We start from the raw sequence: 17830 nt of genomic DNA on the forward strand, positions 1-17830 counted from the left end.
TGTTCCTAATGCATTTTTTGTACTACTTGTCATTTTATGTGACGTTTACTTTCATCATGTTTTATGATTTCTCCATAAACTAGAACTGATATGCCGACCCTTGTATGCAATAACAAAATATGGATTTTATGTTGGTGTTGCGAAACCTTTCATCATTGAAATAACTCACTTTAGAAAATTTGCTTGTTTTGTCAGTATGAAACAAAAAAATACGTAACATACGTGTACGAGTTGAAATAATGTTTGTTTTACGATTTCTTTTATAGCTACGACACTTCAGTATAACAATCATGACCTTATTTTCTACATCTGCAAAACTTGAAGTAGGTTATTGGAGGCTATGAACAGCTTTCTTACTACGATCTGCAGGAAGGCCAAGCTTAAGCATGTAATTTTAAACTCTTCGATCAAGACAGCACCTGCCAGGAAGTGTTAATTTTCCACCACTTAGCTCATGCCAACCACAAGGGCCTGTTGCCTGCATTAATTTAACCATCAGCGTATAAACATAAATAATAGAAAAACAACCGGTTTTTGAGTAAGAAAACCTACAGAAACCCTCCACATTTCTTGAAACTATAATCTACCAGCCTCTTGACGGTCAATTCCAAGCACTTTTGCGCTTAGATAATGGAGTTATTACTATTATCATTATAGTCTGCATATTTTCCTACCATTCCATGAGTTCTTCGAGCTCCTTCCGATCCGCCATCATAAAAAAACCTTGCACATTGCCTTCGGCGTGCCTGCCCCGGGTGCTCAATTCTGATATCACAGCAAAGATAAATTGCACTCGTTTTGTCATTTAATGAACTTCATTGTGCCGTCTTCGTCAAACAGAAGTCAACCACACAAGCATAAAAATCTGTGCCTACCGTGCTTCGCAAGACGGACATGACGACGACGGTTCGTTCATTCGGTTCATAAGCTAGGGTAAAACGACCTATTATGGAGGGTTAAGCACCGTGTCAAAACAAAATTTATTACAAAAATTCTTCAAAAATTACCTGTTGGTCGATTTCCACATTGTAGTAGTTGAATAGGATGCTCGTTAACTATAGTTTCGTAAAAATTACGTCAATTGTGCTGAACTTATGTTGTTTTGTTTTTTTCACAATAAAAACAAACTACCGCAATAATAGGACGTAGTTGCCTATCATTGCGATATTTTTTGAAGGTCAGTCCTATTGTTGCGGTATAGCATGTAATTCTTATGGAGAGCGATACCGCAACAATAGGACCTTAGCACTACCGCAATAATAGGCTCAAAGGATTCAAATTTTTAACGAAAAATGCTGATTTTTCATCATTTTGAACGGAATTTTGTCAAACAAAAGCTGTTCTAGTCGTTAATCCGAAGAGTTTTAGCGTACCCACAATTTTTTTCAATGGTATTATATCCCGAATGGACTACTTTAACACTACCGCAACATTAGGGCATACCACAACGATAGGACGTTTTACCCTAGCTGGCTTGTGCGCGCGGTGGCGTTCAGGTTTCATAAGACCGGTTCGATTGGATTTGAACGTCGTCGTTCACTGCACACGGTCAGCAGGCACTTTGACCAAGAAGCCACAATAGATTACATATTTATATTTGACTGCGGCTGTGATGCAATTTGATCGCGCGCACAGCAGAGGTCGTCGTCGCTGCACGCGGGGAAGCAGGCTTCGGTTTGCGATTGTACGGAGAGAATCGAGATTTGAGGCAATGGGTAATTTTCATCGCAACGCCAGCCGTTAACGTGTTCACAAAGTACGAGGACAATCAACGTTGAACCTATTCATGTTTATATGTTCTTGTCCGTATGCGACGAATGATCTTCGTTTAGATAAGAAGCGGTTACCACTTAGAAGATATGTGTGATTTAAAAATGTCTGATTAATAGTCAAGCAGTTCACAATGGACTCCAATGCTACAAAAAGGTATGAGGATGCTTAAACATCGCAGACGTGATGATGGTGGAGATAACTTTCCAGTTTAAAATTTTATTCAATGTGATTTATTCTGTGTGCGCTTGAAATGCTCGTTTTTTGTAGTAAACCCAAGCGAGACGGCTTTTTTTACCTGAGAACAGACACGTACTGGAGAAGGATAAATTTTAATAAACAGCAAGGCTACTATTCATCCATCTTGCCTAATAGTTATAACATCGTATAGGTCAAATATATGTCAAGTACAAATATTTTGATATGCGTTGGATACCTACATAGCTTCATGAGATACAAACCTATAGACAGTATTGGGAACGGTCGTGATCGTCATGAGACAATGAGCAAAACGCCTTTTTCCATCTCAAACAACCAAATAAGAATATCGTAGGTTCTTTTAATAAATTCGCTTGAAAACCACTGCTTTCCATTGGGTAAAGTTACTTTACATATCAGGGTAGTAGTACGTAGTTCCTTGCAATTGTTTTTGAGTGAGAAACTGAAGTTAAGTAATTTCACTAATTTGCCCATGGACATGTGTGGGCTTGATGGGTTGACTTCGGTGGGGTACAGAGCGTAGTAGACCTGGTAGATTAATTGATCTGAACTCCAGAACGATTTGGAGAACCTGGAACTTTTGTAGGTATATTGTTTGTATTACGTAATCTAAAAATAATTGAACATCATAGTACTATGAATAAAATTGAAATTCGCATCGCATTTGTTTAAAAAATATATTTAAGGACTGATGAAATATTGTACATATTGTGAGAGGTTTATTCCATGTTTCAACTAGGGCTGTCCCAGTGTGCGCTATTCTGTTATGTTTTCCAATACAATAGAGCTTTCCAAGGCATCTAGGGATGTTCAAAAAGGTCACGTGGCATTTCCTTATGGAACGGTATTAAACTATGTTAAAACTTATTGAGTAAACCGAATTTTACAATTTGACTCACGGCATTTCAGGGAAAAAGTGAGCACTAGTGTGTCTTCTACTGGTACTGCGTTACAGAGCAGTAGTACCGGGAAAATACCGGTACTGGAGTATTTTTTATTAAGATTATTTTAAGCTTTTAATGGAATAATAAGACAAATAAGACAAATAAGACAAATAAGACAAATAAGACAAATAAGACAAATAAGACAAATAAGACAAATAAGACAAATAAGACAAATAAGACAAATAAGACCAATAAGACAAATAAGACAAATAAGACAAATAAGACAAATAAGACAAATAAGACAAATGAGACAAATAAGACAAATAAGACAAATAAGTCAAATAAGACAAATAAGACAAATAAGACAAATAAGACAAATAAGACAAATAAGTCAAATGAGACAAATAAGGCAAATAAGACAAATGAGACAAATAAGCTAAAATAAGACCCAGATATTCCTCTAGGATATCGTCCGTATATTCTTTCAGATATTCTTTTGAATATTCCTCCGGGAATTCTTTCCTATATACACCGGAAATTCCTTCACATATCGCTCTAGAATTTCTTCCACTTGTTCCATTCTTGGCGAAATACCCGAGGAATTCCTTTAGCAATATCTGAAGGAATTCTTGGACGAATATCCGGAATATCAACATATTTCCGGAGTAATTTTAGGAGAAATATCAGGAGGATTTTATGGAGGAATATCTGAAGGAATACCTGGAGGAATATTCGGAATAACTCCTGGAGGAATGTCCGGAGCATTCTCTGGAGGTGTATCCGGAAGAATTCCTGGAGAAATATCTGGCGGGTTTCTTGGAGGAATATCCGGAAGAATTCCTGGAGGAATATGCGGATAAATGCCGGGACAAACATCTGGAGGAAATCCGGGAGGAATATCAAGATGAACGCCTGGACTAATATCCGCAGGAATTCTTGTATGAATATCCGGAGGAATATCGAAAGGAATAACTGGAGGAATATCCGAACGAATTCCTTGAGAAACATCCGAAGGAATTTCCGGAGGAGTATTCGGAATAATTCCTGGAAATATATTCGGAGGAATTCGTGCAGGAATATCCGAAAGAATATATGGAGGAATATACGAAAGAATTCTTGGAGAAATATCCGAAGGAATTCCAGGATATATACCCGGAGGATTTCCAGGAGATATATCCATACGAATTCCTAAAGAAACATCCGGAAGAATATTTGGAGGAATATTCTGAGGAATTCCTGGAGAAATATTCGATGGAACTCTTGCAGGAATATTCGAAAAAACTCGTGTACGAATAGCCTGGCGAACTCCTGAAGGATTATCCGAAGGAATATTTGGAGGAATATTCTGAGGAATTCCTGGAGGAATATCCGGACGAATTCCTGGTGAACCATCCGGAGCGAACTCCAGGAGAACCATCCGGAACCAATTTCTCCAAGAATATTTGATCGAATTATTTGACTCATGTCCTGACGAATTCCTAGAAGAATATTACGAAGGGTTCCTGGAGGAATATCAGGAAAAAAATATTTATTGTTTTCGTCTTATATGTCGTACTTGTTTAATTTGTCTAATGTGTGTTATCTGTTTAATTTGTATTATTTGTCTTATTTGTCTCGTCCCTTTTCTATATTTGATTTCAATTTATATATTTGGTATCTTCTATTTCCTAGTGTGACGCTACATATAAAATTGATCGATCTCATCGCTCCTTTTCTGCCGTGCGCCACGAAAAAGTATGCTGTTGGCTGCTCTCCCAAAATGGTATTTTTGTATGGTATTTGGAAAACTTGGTGTTGAAGTAAAAAGACTTTCCTTTAATTTTTTATTCGGTTACATATGTTTTTTATTACACCAAAATTATCGTTGGAAAATTTCAAACCTTTTGTCTGTTGGGTTTTTCTAAGTTCGGTTCATTTATGCCTCAAATCATTGAAGAGAGGTACTGAGAAGCAAAAATTTCAGTTCAATTTTAGTTCAGTATTTAGAGCCTAATTCAAATTTGGGAAATAGTGCGTCCACAAAATTTTCTAGGAACATTTCTTGATAAATGTCGAAGATATTGTCAACTGGGATAAACAAAATTCCCTCCCATTTTCGAGTTATAGACATTTTAGTTCGCAAATAGCGCTCTACCACGAGAGAGCTTCCCTCAAACCTTGAATAAACGTGTAAAAAAAACGATTTCAAGCACTGTGCATTTGGCCTTTCTGGCAAGTGACCATGTTGTCCAAACGGCCTATTCAGTCAAAAGACTTTTTCGGCATATGTTTATTTCGGCTAAATGACATTTTCGGTCAAATGGCCCTTTCTGTCCAACGATTATTTTGGTCAAGCGATTTCTTCGGCCAAATGACCAATTCAGCCGTATGTCGATTTCGATCAACATGGATTACTCTTTGTTCGGTCAAATGACATATTTGGCTAAACAACTTTCGCCCAAACGGCCTTTCTCGCCGTTTGGCCAAAAGTCATTAAGCGGATAGTTATTTGTTCAAATTCAACCTGTCCGAATAACACGTCAAGCTGAAAGTCATCTAACCCAGTGATCACTAAAGTGCGGCCCGCGGGCCGCATGCGGCCTTCCAAGCACTTCTTGCGGCCCGCGAAGGCTTTCAGAGAATACACCACATGTGGCCCATAATTGAACAGTATTTCTATTGCGCTCATGTTTTCGTTGCATTCGAGAACTTTATGTTGTTGAAGTGTCATATATAAAGCATGAATCGTGTTATCATCATGATTAATGAAATTAATCACTTCATAAATATTGTGTAGGTTAACAGCAAACATTTGTGATGTTATTGCCCCGGGTTACAAAAATAGCAAATATGTGTTTTTTTCTTCGCAGTTTTGAACGAGCTTAATGTTAAACTTCATATGAGAAAAATATTGCTTCACAACACAAAGATATTGCTTCACAGAATATAACAAGGTAGCTAACACCAGGAAACACGTTGACAATCAATTATGATGTTAAGCTACGAAAAGTATTGAACGAAACTCGGAACTGAAACAAATTTTTTTCCATGCTGAATGAAGAGAAGGTTTCCGAAAATTCAATTGATATGAAAGTATGAAAGCAAAGTTCGAAATGCAGAATTACTCAATTTTTATAGAAAATTTCTGGCATGTCCACCTGGCTTCAAGAACAACACACGCCAACACCATTTTTGAAAAATGCTGTCGTTATTTGCGCGACAACAAAAAATTAACAACAATCCTTAAAAATAAATGCATATGGTCATATAGTCGGAGTTCTGCTAAACTGCACCAACCGGTTTTTAGACTGTCTTGTAATACTTTGCTCGTGAAATGAACAAAAAAATCGTGTCTAAGTTTGCGCTTATTTGATAAAAAATATCTTCGATAACTAAAACGAGTTTAGTTCAGCACGGTTTGTAAATATTTACAATCGCAACACGTTGTTTTATACGCAAAATTGGGTGATTTTTCATTGGCACTTGGTGCGGATTGGCAGAACAATGACGATATGATCATTTGGAAAAACGAATACTTTCTGCCAACTGATCCGAAAAGATGGTGTTGCCAAAGAATTATCGCTGTCAAGCATAATAGAGCAAAAATAGTAGCATCGTTTTATAATCAGCTACGGCGACTAAACCTGCAGAAATAAAAGCCTTTACAAGTATGTTTTACGAAAATATTGACAATAATAGTTAAAATAATAATTAATAAAAAAATAATAATTAAATAATAATAATATAATATAATAATAATATATAATATAATATATATATAATAATATATAATATAATATAATAATAGTTAAAAAATAATAGTTAAAAAAATGTAAATAACATCATTCTGTACTAAGCTTTGAAAATCAATACGAAATGATAGACAAATATTGCAAAAATACTGCGGTCCGCTTCAACAGTTCATAATTGCAATGTGGCCCTTGTTGTAACCATATGTTGGGGATCACTGATCTAACCAAATAGGTTATAAAGTCAAAAATGGTCATTTGGCCGAAGCCTACATACAGCCGAACTGATATTTTTTTACCGAAAACGTTTCTTGCCCTAACAGGTCATTTGACCAGACATACCGTTTGAAAGAAAGGACCTTTTGGCCTAAAATGTCCTTTCCCCAATCGATTTGACTTCCCGTTCGGCAAACAGCATTTCCAGTCAAATGTCTTTTTTGGCAAAATGACAAATTCGGCAGAACGACACATTGGGCCGTATGTCCATTTCGACTAAACGACATTTTCGGTTCTATGTTTATTTCGGTCAGATGGGATTCGGCCTAATGATTTGTTCGGTCAAATGACTTTCTGAATTTTGAAAGTAATTCTTTGGTTTCCAACGAGAAGTTCTTCGGAATTTCCACTCGAAGGTTCTTCTTAGTGTTTACGGAAATAAAATTTTAACGGGATATGACTGGAATTTTCAAGGGAACTATAGTTTTTCAACAAAAACTATCGGGGAAAATTCTCTAAGAAACAAGTTGACAAATTTGTTTTGAACAAACAGAATTAGTCATTCCGTGCCGATAGTTCGAACGAGCCAGACGTGAGTGCTGTGTCTCATCGCAGATTGTGTTCGGTAGTGCGAGTGCTATTGTGTGGTGCGTATCCTACCTACGGATCCAAGGCGATCACTGTCGGCGAGGGGAAGTAGCTGCTTCTGGCGACGCCAGTGAAGCAGGCTATTGTTACTGCTGCTACAGTGCTACCTACAGCAGCAGCCGCAGATAAGTGGCAAAGATTGTTGTATTGTTCTCCCACAGAGTGGGTCTGATTAGAATAGTTTGAATTAGTTTTTTTTTATTAGTTTTTTTTTCTAATTAGTTAATAGTTATTAGTTCTTAGCTTGTAATAACTATACTTCCAACACCTTGCGAGGTGATAATGGAGGCGGAGACTGCGGAGGGCAGTGGGCCTCCCAAAGATGGTGGTCGCACACGATTCTACCATGCATCTTCTCCTGGGCCTTGGGTTGTTTACTTTCGGCAGAAAGTGAAAAGCCTAGATTTTCTCGGCATTAAGCGAGATTTGACGCGTCGTTTTCCGAAAACTGATTTCCATCAGGTAAATCGGAACAAACTACGCATAACCGCACCTACATACAAGGATGCAAACGAAATCGCTAAAGACAATGCCTACAATGTTGAATATTTGGTTTATGTCCCCTCGCGGGAGGTCGAAATCGAAGGTGTGATCAACGCAGCGAGCCTGACTTGCAAGGATGTACTTGCGGGAAAAGGCCGCTTAAATAATGCAATGGAGTCTACTGTGGATATTCTGGATTGCAAGGAGTTGCATTCAGCTACCATGGTATGTGTATTCTAAGTCAGGTTCGCTTCGGGTGACGTTCGCCGGTTCGATTCTCCCAAAATATGTAGATATTGAAAATATGTTATTTCCGGTGCGTCTTTTTGTGCCGAGGGTGTTCAATTGTACCAACTGCAAACAGTTGGGGCACACTGCCGAGTTTTGCGACAACAAGCCCCGTTGTGGCAAATGTTTTGAAAAGCATAGGAAGGAGTCCTGTCAACAACAAGCTACAAAGTGCGCTTATTGTGGCATGGATCCTCCCCATGGTTTGCAAGAATGCCCGGTGTACAAAAAGCGCACCCAAAAAGTGAAGCGCTCGTTGGTACAGCGCTCCAAGCAGTCGTATGAGGAAATGGTTAAGTCGCAAGACACATCCGCCACAACCACCGCCACGGCTGCTATTTCAGCTGCCGTTCGAGTAAGTGATTACTACGATTCTATTGCCACTGATGAATTGGACTCCGACGTAGCTGATATGGATGATTCTTCGGAGGTACACGTGCCCGAAAAGAGGAAGCAACCGTCTTCCCCGGGATCGCGCCGTAAGAGAACAAAAGTCATCCATAAAAGCTTGCCAAAATCTGAAGGTAATGGGGGATTATTTAAAATCCCGAAGCAGTCTGTCTTCACTGCTCCTTTGGATCCTAGTTGCAGCAAGACATTCCCGCCATTGCCTAAAACCGATGTTTTCAAGAAACATCCGGTTAGGAGAATCAATGAAAGAAAAAATACAATTCGCACTTCCAGAAAAAATATTCCGTCCAAGCTAGGATTGATATCCTTTAAGGACCTCGTGGACCGTTTTTTGAATTTGTTCAATATTCCGAATTGACCTTTTTATACCAACAGTAGAAAGTTATCTGAAGCAATTGACTGTTTCATGGCCCCTTCTTGCAGAAATTGTATCTTTCGATAGATAATAGGGGAACTGGGGGTAGGACGCCCACGTTAAGGAAAATGCCATTTTTATCAATGAAAACCACCATTTCAGCCAGTTTTCATCAGCGCATACTAAAGAACAGTATATCTGCGACTGACTACCGATGACAGATATCTAATTGTACATTTTATTGCACAGAAATTTGATTTTTAAAAAGCACCCGAAAAATATTGATATTGAAACCATGCGGGGTGAGATGCGCCAGTGGATGGGTTAAAACGCGCATGTGTTTATCGTACTGATTTTCATTTTAATTGCCTACATTAAGGCAATTAACCGAATGTTTCAGCTGTTTCGGTCATACGAAATGAGCATGGGCGTACTGCCCCACACCAACCTCTGAAGTTTGAAGGCCCATCAAATCGTTTTAAGACCAATTTTGACGACGATTTCGTGTGGAACATAAAGAACACGAGTAAGCAGCATGGCTCATGGCTCAATTTTCAATTTACCAATGAATAACAGCGATAGAAAGACTAAATTTCACCGAGCTAGAATTGCATCAAAACACGCAAAAATCATTTTTTCGAGTTTTTCATGTGTAACTAGAGAAAAATCATGAAATATATGTATCCAATGGCAATATTTTTCATTGATTCATCGTATAGACTATTTAAAATAATCACAATGGGGATATTTAACCTTATTCAGGGGTGGCGCGTTTTAACCCCTATGGGCGTGTTACCCCCACTTCCCCTACGGCCATGCAAGATACAATCACTGTGCTGCAGTGGAACTGTCATAGTCTGAAAAATAAATTAGACGTGTTCAAGTTTTTGATTCGCAATTCCGATTGCGATATATTTGCACTCTGTGAAACATGGCTTTCTTCTGAAGATGAAATCAACTTCCACGATTTTAATATTATTCGCCAAGATCGGGATGATCATTATGGTGGCGTTCTTTTGGGGATCAAAAAAAGCTACTCCTTCTACAAAATTCCCATTCCGACTGTTCCCGGCTTAGAAATCGTTGCATGCCAAGTAAATGTGAAGAATAAAGATCTTTGCATAGCTTCAGTGTACATTCCTCCAAATGCCTCTATTAATCGTCGACATTTTTGGAGCGCAGTCTCCCTCCTATCATCTCCAGTATTGATATTGGGTGATATGAACGCACATGGTATTGGATGGGGCGAAACGTATGACGATTATAGAGCGCCTATTTTCTATGATTTGTGTGACGATTTCAATTTGAATATTTTGAACACTGGTGAAGTAACTCGAATAGGACCAAATGGTCAACAAAGCCGTATTGATCTGTCTTTATGTTCAAATTCACTATCATTAGATTGCACGTGGAAGGTAATTCAAGATCCCCATGGTAGTGACCATATGCCGATAGTCACCACAATTAAGAGTGGCTATCAACAATCTGAGCCAGTTAATGTTCCTTTCGATCTCACGAAGAACATTGACTGGCAAAATTTGCATCGGCGGTAAAATTGGTATTGAATCAACTGATACTCTTCCCCCTTTGGATGAATATCGATTCCTTACTGAGTTGATTCAAAAAAGCGCACTAGAAGCTCAGAAACGACGCGTTCCAAGTACATCTGTCATCAGAAGACCAGCCACTCCTGGATGGGATGATGAATGTACTAAGTTGTATTCTGAGAAATCTGATGCCTTCAAGGCCTTCCGTAAACACGGAAGGTCGGAGCTTTTTGAAGAGTATTTGAGGCTCGAAAGAAAACTCAAAAATCTTCTCAAGGCAAAAAAAACGTAGCTACTGGCGACGTTTTGTCGAGGGACTTTCACGAGAAACCTCAATGACAACACTTTGGAAAACGGCTCGGAAACGGAACCGCATTCCCACCAATGAGAGTGAAGAATACTCCAATCGATGGATATTCAACTTCGCAAAAAAGGTCTGCCCAGATTCCGTACCAGCAGAACCGCTATTTCGAGAATCAGTCACTGATCCCGGTTCTTTGGGTGGACCATTCTCAATGCTGGAACTTTCTATGTCTCTTCTTTCATCGAATAACTCTGCTCCGGGATGCGATAACATCAAATTCAATCTTCTTAAAAACCTCCCAGATATCGAAAAAGACGATTACTTGACCTGTACAACTGTTTCATGGAGTACAACATTGTGCCACCTGAATGGCGACAGGTGAAAGTAATAGCTATTCAAAAGCCTGGGAAACCAGCGTCTAATCACAATTCATACCGACCGATTGCCATGCTATCATGCATGAGAAAATTATTGGAGAAAATGATCCTTTCAAGAGTCGACCATTGGGTCGAAGAAAATGCATTGCTTTCAAATACTCAGTTTGGATTTAGAAAAGGGAAAGGAACAAACGATTGTCTAGCGTTGCTTTCTTCAGATATACAACTGGCCTTTGCGCACAAGGAGCAATTGGCTTCAGTATTCTTGGATATTAAGGGCGCTTTTGATTCAGTTTCCATAGAAGTACTGTCAGACAATCTGCACAGTAATGGATTACCCGTTATTTTGAATAATTTCTTGTACAATTTGTTGTCAGAAAAACAAATGAAGTTCACACTCGGCACTCTGACAACTTCCAGAACTAGTTACATGGGCCTTCCCCAAGGTTCATGTTTAAGTCCCTTGCTTTACAATTTCTATGTAAAAGATATTGACAATTGTTTGGAAGGACAATGCACGCTCAGTCAACTTGCAGATGATGCCGTGGTCTCTCTAAGAGGTCCATGTGCAGCTGTCTTGCAAGGACCATTGCAAAGTACCCTGGATAGTCTGACTGTTTGGGCCAGACATTTAGGGATCGAGTTTTCACCGCAAAAAACTCAGTTGGTTGTGTTTACTAAGAAGCGGTATCCTGCTCAACTGAAACTAAAGCTGTTGAATGATGACATCAACCAATCTTTATCTTCTAAATACCTTGGGGTCGTGTTTGATTCCAAATGTACCTGGAAACTCCACGTTGAGTATTTTATACAAAAATGCCGGAAAAGGATCAATTTTCTACGTTCTATCTCCGGAACATGGTGGGGTGCTCACCCGGAAGACCTCATCAAACTCTATAGAACGACTATTCTCTCTGTTTTAGAGTATGGCTCCTTCTGCTTCCTCTCAGCAGCGGTCAAATTGGAACGAATTCAGTATCGTTGTTTGCGTATTGCCCTTGGCTGCATGCATTCAACGCATAACATGAGCCTGGAGGTGCTTGCTGGAGTCACTCCTTTAAAGCACCGTTACTGGGAGCTCTCACTTAGAATACTCATCAAATGTGGAACAAGTAACACACTTGTTCTAGATAACTTCGATAATATGCTTGAACTAACTTGTCGTTCAAGATTCCTGAGAGTTTATCTCAACTACATATCATCAGATCTTTGTCTTCCGTGTTATAATCCCCCTCGAGTTCACTTCACAAACGACAGTTCCTCAATTGTATACGATCTGTCCATGAAACATGCTATTCAAGGAATACCAGATCATCTTCGACGTCTTTCTATTCCCCCTATTTTTTCTGAAAAATATGAACATGTCAATTGCAATAACAGATACTTCACTGATGGTTCTCGCATCAACGGATCCACTGGCTTCGGTGTTTTCAATGAAAATTCTACCACCTTCCGAAAACTTCAAGAACCGTGCTCGGTGTATGGTGCTGAGCTGGCAGCAATTAATTTCGCTTTGGGGATAATTTCCGATCAGCCCGTAGACCATTATTTCATCTTCTCGGATAGTCTTAGTTCTATCGAAGCACTCCGATCGATGAATCCTGTTAAGCACGCATCTTACTTTATTGCATACATAAGAGAGCTTATGCGCGATTTGATCGAAAGATCATTAAAGATCACCTTTGTATGGGTCCCATCCCATTACCTAATCTATGGCAATGAAAAGGCGGACTCGCTAGCAAAGGTGGGCGCACAGGAAGGTGATGTTTATGATAGACAAATCTCGAATAACGAGTTTTTCCCATTAGTCCGTCAGAGTACTCTTCAAAGTTGGCAAAGAAATTGGACACACAACGAACTTGGACGGTGGCTATTTTCTATAGTTCCAAAAGTTTCTGGGCGAGCGTGGTTCAGAGATGAGGACTTAAGTCGAGGCTTCATTCGCGTGATGTCGAGACTTATGTCTAATCACTATTCACTAAACGCACATCTGTACAGAATAAACCTTGTCGATAGCAACTTATGTAGGTGCGGAGACGGTTATGATGACATCGATCACGTAGTTTGGTCCTGCTCGGTAAACGACGTCTCCAGAGAGCAATTATTGGATACCCTTGTGGTGAGGTAAACAACCCTTCCAGGAGATAAGAGGTGTTTTGGGGGATCGTGATGTGGTCTATATGCAAGCCGTTTATAGTTTTCTTTGTTCCTCTGACATAAAAGTCTAATACTTTTGTTTTTTTCTCTTTTCTTCAAAGTTTTTTGTTTGTTTTGTCTCTGTCTATCTGTCCCGTAGAGCGCCGTAGCTCTGGCCGTCCGGAAGATGCTCCTATTCGAACCATTCTTCGAGCACGACGACACACCACATCGTCCCCGACGCCAAATGACCGGATGAGCTGCTGAAATTCCTTGATTATGATGATTCCCTGATTCCCGAATCCTAATCCCCGTCCATCCTTAAACATTGTAAACCTAACCTCGAGTCACCACGAGTACGTTGGCTTATTTCCCTCTCTTACTAATTTAATAATAAGATTATGTCGATTGTACATATCTCAAAGAAACGTGGCTCCGTAAAGTGTTATACACGCCTGAGCCTACCAAATAAACGAAATTGGAAAAAAAAAGATGGTTTGACAATGGACTGGTCATCCTGGAACAAGTTCCCGTGGAGCCTAAAGTGCCCACAAATTTATTCAGAAGAAACCCTGGCAATATAGATATCAAAGTTCATGAAACTATTTCGGACGCATGATCTGATAAGTAATTGGACCATAAGGTGGTGACAATGGATGGGTTAAGAAAATTATTTTGAGCTTTTTAGTGGAATATCTTCACTTGTCATAAGACGAGATTGTACAATCCCATTTAATTCCACCACTTAATTGTTGCTCGCCAGATACGTATTTCGATCTCAACAGTAAAGTCGTCTTCAGTGTAGTCAAGTACGAGACACTGAAGACGACATTACTGTTGAGGTCTGTTGAGGTTGAGGTCTGTATCTGTCAAGGTACAATTAAGTGGTGGAATTAAATGGGATTGTACAAACTCGTCTCCTGATGGGTATCAAAATTCATCAAATTGTCTCGGAAGCATGATCTTCTAGGTTATTAGGCCATACGATGGTTTGACAACGGATCAGTCATTCTCAAACCCTCCTCATTTAGAAGAAACTCTGTTTTTTCTTCTTTTCTTCTTCTTCTGTTATTTCTTGTCAAAAAGACTTAAAAAATTCTTTACAGGTACTCAGAAATGATTTATAATAAACCATAGGCGCTGTAAGTTATTTCATGAAGATCATTGTTGTTTGCTGAATAATTTACAAAAGTAAAAAGAACGAATAAATTTTTATGTGGTGACAAAATGGGACAAAAACGTAACAAAAGCGGGACGTGATAAAATCGGGTCGAAAATGTGATAAAGTCACTTTTCACTTCCCTCTTTTGTCTTTTCATTTCACTTTTCTCTTTCCACTATTTACTTTCCACTTCTCACTGCTTACTTCTCACTGCTCACTTCTCACTTCACTCCTCACTTGTCATTCGACCTAATAACCATTCGGCCTACTGTCCGTTCGGCCTAACGGCCATTCGGCCTAATGACCCAGCATCAGTCCCATCTTCTTGGAAAAACATGTTTCCGAAAATATTCCAAGAATGTTGATGCCAGGGTGTCTTCTAAATAAGTTTGTGGCCACTAAAGGCCTTTCGAGAACTTGTTCCATGATGACTGTTCCGGTTGATATCCATCCTATGGTTTCAACCTTATGGATAATATATTTTCGAAACAATTCCATGAATGTTGATACCCATATTGCCAGGGTTTCTTCTAAATGCGTTTGAGGCCACTATAGGCCCTCCTGGAGCCTGCTCCAAGATGACCGTTCCGGTTGATATTCATTCTATGGTATATTTGAAAACATGTTTCCGGAACAATTCCAAGAATTTTGATAACCATATTTCCAGGATTTATTCTAAATAAGTTTTTGGCCCCTACGGGCTCTCCGGGAACTTCTTCCAGGATGACCGTCCCGGTTCATATCCATCCTATGGTCTCACCTACATAAAAAACATGTTTCCGGAACAATTCCAAGAATTTTGATAACCATATTGCCAGGATTTAATCTAAATTAGTTTTTGGCCCCTACGGGCCCTCCGTGAACCTATTCCAGGATGACCGTTCCGGTTCATATCCATCCTATGTTCTCAACTACATGAATGACACGTTTCCGAAACAATTTCAAGAATTTTGATACCCATATTGCCAGGGTTTCTTTCAAATGAATTTATGGTCACTTTAGGCCCATAAATTGGAATAGGTTTCTTCAGAGTGAATTTGCGGCCACTATAGTTACTGTGGAGTAGAATTTTGTTAAGGATTACGTCAAATTTTGAGACAAATTTATTACACTGTTTAGTCCTTATTAGAGGTGGACCTATGTTGTGATGTTTGATACTGCCTTCTTCTTATCTCATCCTATTAGGATTCTAGTATAACCAAATTTTAACCACACAGATAGAAAAAGTTGTTGAACTTTATACGAAAGTAATGCACATAAAGGGAATGCCAAAAAGAGCGTAAATTTAAACGATATTATCGCCTGAATGTATGCGATTTCATAGGCATTATGTCAGTTTTTATTTGATTTATGCCATAGAAATTGACATAATGCTATAGAAATTGCATACATTTAGGGTGAACTTGTTGGAAAAGATCCATGTACGCCCAGAATAGTGTAATCTTCCGCGTCTTTATTTTTTACGCGCTTATTAGATTTCATTATTTTTTTCTGTGCAGAACCTCGATGAACAATTGGTCTTTCCATCTCTGAAGAAAACCATTCATATCAAAACAGTCTGATATTGAAGAAAGGATCTTGCACATTGAGGACAGATTTGGTGAGAAAATTCCATTGCAAATTATAAAATTATATATAAAAATCCATCAGGGCACCCGATTGAAGCGATTTGGATAGGAAGAGTGGAATTGCAAACTTCCTATTGTTAACATTTCGTGGATAAAGGGCGGGCTCTTCTCCCCATCTATTGGGTCAATCTGGGGAACGAGGGCTAAATTGTATTATTGTATGTACGAACTTTCTTCTGGAAGGAGATTCTCTATCCATCCCGCATAAGTGTCTGCTTATGGAACCACCCCACCCATTTTTGGCCCTTCATACAGGAGTTTGATGAAATACATACAATAGTATAATCATGATCAAATCATTTGTCAGATATGGCCAGTGCTATCGGCAGGTGCCTTGCTACAATAGATGGTAGTATCATCATCATCACTATAGGGCCCACGGGAATTTATTCCGGGATGTCCGTTCCGAGTTCATATGATCAGGTGTTCCTAAAACGTTGGGAAGTCATAATCCTCGAATTTTCTACGAAACTGGTAACTCAGGATACATTTTGGATTCTATAAGATCAACTTCTCCATTTCTGAGACATGGTCTAGCAAATCCGGAACTCCGGTAACCAGGTAATCCGGATCGGTATTATGTAACATGAATCGAATAAGGGTGAATTGAAATGAAAAAAAAATGAATATGAATTAGCAGCCACAGTCACTCACAGTAAACAAAATCCAGTGGTTCCTACCGGTTCAAGTCCACTACAAAGTTACCTGTAAGTAAAGAGAAAAAAATATTAATTCCAAGGTGTAGAATAAAATCGCTGTTTTAGGCGTTTGAAGTAAATAATTAACAAGATATTAGTTTCAACGACCTTTTATGGCTATTCTATTGTAAGTTTTGTAAGACGATTTTAAATTCGCTCCAAAAAAATAACGTTACATATAAACAACCTTTAGTCCAATCTCATCAACTATAAATTGAGACGGTGTCTTCGGGTATCTCTTTATGTCACTATGGGATCTTGGCAATTTTACTGTACCTAACCTTGACCGATTTTGAGGCACAAAGTTGCCATGAAAATTTATGATAGGGCAGACTATTACGTTTAGGCACGCCCCTCAAAAGCCTTTAAGTTCAAATCCAGCTACCTGCATCGTAAATTCTCGAGTGAGCACACACGATTACGGAGGAGTTTCGACCAAATAATGTTTCTTTCTTAGGTCTGTGCCGGGAATGGGACCCTGCCGGGAATACCATCCGTAATACTATATAAATAAATGTATCAAACAGGGTCTTGGTCATTTTTTAGAAAGCAAATACATATACCTAACTATTTATATAAAGATTTTTAAGAATTTCTTTCATCCGTACATATCTAATGTTACCATTATAATATAAGAGCTTGATTGATCGTAATTGAAACAAGTGAACGTCACGATCACGAACCTCATGGAAACAACATGATATCACCTTAGCGGAAACAATGAAGTCACGAATCGGCCTCTTTTTAGGCAAGTGGTGGCTAATGTTTGTTACAGCATGCTTGCGTGAAAATATTTTGTCCAAAACTGCGCCTTTTTCCTCTTTCAACCTGTACGCAACTGTCACTCGCCGCCGCCGGAATGAAGCATCTGTCGTAAAGATTTGATTGTAACCCTCGACGTACGTATGTTCATTCGCGAGCGGTGTTGCCTTAGGGTTGGGCGTCCCATGCAAAGGTATTTGCAAGTTGGAATTTG

General features: G+C 39.0%; 1 protein-coding gene across 2 annotated transcripts in view; it reads right to left on the reverse strand.

Moving 5' to 3' along the window:
* The window catches only part of LOC134225681 (uncharacterized), a 153732-nt gene that overhangs the window by 92051 nt on the left and 43851 nt on the right, over nt 1-17830 (reverse strand). The window contains exon 1 of one of the 2 annotated variants that reach the window (XM_062705955.1): nt 16837-16855. The exons of the other annotated variant lie outside the window; for it this stretch is intronic. The gene's annotated coding sequence lies outside the window, so the exon portion shown is untranslated. Of the gene's footprint in view, nt 1-16836; nt 16856-17830 lie in introns of those variants that run through there. 2 annotated transcript variants of the gene reach the window in all.

The sequence above is a fragment of the Armigeres subalbatus genome, chromosome 3, assembly GCF_024139115.2.
Source record: "Armigeres subalbatus isolate Guangzhou_Male chromosome 3, GZ_Asu_2, whole genome shotgun sequence".
NCBI lineage: Eukaryota > Metazoa > Arthropoda > Insecta > Diptera > Culicidae > Armigeres > Armigeres subalbatus.